This window comes from Megalops cyprinoides, chromosome 22, assembly GCF_013368585.1.
Source record: "Megalops cyprinoides isolate fMegCyp1 chromosome 22, fMegCyp1.pri, whole genome shotgun sequence".
Lineage (NCBI taxonomy): Eukaryota > Metazoa > Chordata > Actinopteri > Elopiformes > Megalopidae > Megalops > Megalops cyprinoides.
In genome coordinates, this window is record NC_050604.1 from 2,344,511 (window position 1) to 2,347,079 (window position 2,569).

The following is a 2,569-nucleotide window of genomic DNA, read 5'->3' on the forward strand; positions in this document are numbered from 1 at the left end:
GTTCACGGAAACAACAGGTTTCTAAAAGAAATTCTTCCATTTGCCAGTTGTCAACAAAATGACATGTTACAGCCAAATAGGCCTCTGTGGACCTCGATGTCCACATATCTGTGGTCAGAACCACACTGTTTGCACGCTGTAAAGCTGCCTTTACTTCATTTTAACAGTTTTTGTACATGTCTGTGATCCCTTCCATTAGCCGTTTGCGGCTTGGGATTTTATAGCATGGGTCGAGAGTCTTCACAAATGCAATGAAACCCCTGTCCTCTACAACTGAAATAGGCTGGAGGTCCTTGCATATCATCTCTCCAAGGTGTCTTGTAATAAGTATGGCTCTTGGAGAGTCATCTATAAAAAAAAGAAAAATTCTTCAGCTACACTACATGTAGTTTAATCTTTATGTGCCACTAAACCTTTCATAAAAGCTTAAATAGGCCTAGGCCTAGTTTCACCAAGTAGCCACAGACAGTTAGAATAGGCCTACTTTAATGACACATTTTGAATGAAACTACAGCCATTCCAAAATCTCTTAATATCCACCATTAGATAAAATTGATAAAGTGTGCTAATGATGACTTATAAAAGAGTAATATTCATTGTAGATGGCCTTTTCTCTTCAGATATCAGCAAGATGTGGTTTTAAAACATGTTTGTTTCTCTTTTTGAAAATGTGTCCTATATAGGCCTATAGCTTCACATAGCCTACATCTAACAGTAGCCTAAAGCCTACTGACTGCAAAACTTGGGCTTATATGTAGGCCTAAACTAATCTACACCAATACCATGACTAGCTTTTCATACAATAAATATCCTGCACATCAATATCCTGCTTACATTTTACATGTTTAACAATTCTATTATCACTATTTATCTATTATCACTAATTATCTATTTCCTGCCTTTCTGAAACGCCTCTGCTAAAGAACTTTGCCTCAATGAAGTGGGGGTATCTGCCTGCATTTTCTCCACCTCTCGTCGTTTCTCCTGTAACTGGTCATTCTCTTTTGGGTGGCATTTTTTTAAATGTTTCATGAGATTTGTGGTATTGCCACGATATCTGACCGTTTTGTCACATATGCTACATTTCGAATCATTGTTATTTACCATATCAAAATAACTCCACACGAGGCACCGTTTACACAGTTACACTGCCATTCTGCAACCGGCACTGGGGCTGAGTGACCGAGTCTGTTTCTGTGTGTGCCTTATTACAGACGTTGTTGGGAGCTGAGTGCGAAAGCGGAAGGAAAAGTAGTTCCTATCCAAACTAACCCTTCAAAAAAACGAGCAAAAATACTATGAAATTAAATTAATGAAATCAGACGTTTAAAGCATTACCTGTTATCGATTTTTTAATATAAGGATCGATCCTTAAAACTGAACCATCAGGGTGGAAATATCGATATTTTGGTATCGATCCGCCCATCCCTACAAGCGCAGCACTGGCTGGTGCTCTGCTTCTTGTCAATGTGATTTCATTTTACAGCACTGGCTAGCCTCGTAATTCGACAGCTTTTAACGCTACCTGTGCAATGTGGTCCAACAGAGTTACTATATGTTGCTATATCAACTAACTTACAGTACTCAAGGTTAAGCTAGTGTAACAGACTTGGTTTTCTATCAGGTGAGTAGGGAGATTAGAGTAAAATGCATGTATGTTTTCCCCTCGGGGCTTTCCGTAAATGGTAAAGTGTATTCCTGTGCACTCGCAAGAATCATTTTAGTTGCTCCAGTGAATGACATAAGTAAAACCAAGTTTGTGACTTCTCCCCAACTTTGCTTACGCGATTCTTTATTTCACCCAAGTGCCAACGCTCGGTTACACTAGCTAAGACTGGCTAGCTAACGTCGGTCACCTCGGGCCGCTGTCTTTTTTAACCCATTCATGTCCATAACAGAAACATCTTTGCTTACAGAAAGGACTACTGATTTTACAGGAATCGTTCAAAATGCCTTAAAAGTGAGTTGGTGGTAAGAAAGAAGGGATGTTTGTTTAGCCTACATCTTTGGTACACAATATCATATTACAAATCACCATAAAATTTCCTGGGAAAAAAGTTTTTTAAAAAGTACAAATGTACAGTTATAAAATAAACCTGCTCTACTTATACTTCTGGACCTCGGTTAAAATTTGGCCCTGGCTACGGCCCATCATGCAAGCACAGTCAGTCAGACTAACGTTAGGTTACAGTCCGTTCGAATGATCAAGCATTGACAATAGTCAATAATATTGGCGGCGCTGAGGCGGTGGGGGGCCTCATAAAGGCTTGGGCCGGCCCTTGGAGGTAGACTACGTTTATTCACCTATGGAACTCAAAAGGAACGTTCCATAATTTGCGGTTACTTACAGAGTTGTCTTTGCGCTGATTGTTGGGAAGTACATTGGGTAGAAGGAAATTTATAGGTGTTTCCCCGCTACAATATTTTCCACATTATTGCGAGGTGAAAAGTTTGACTTGAGTGTTTTCTGGTCCGTACTCCTGCACAGTAGGTGGCGGTATGCGCCCATGCGTAAGGAAACAAACCTATACTAAACGTCTACCGAAGAAGAAGAAGAGTGAAGAAGTCA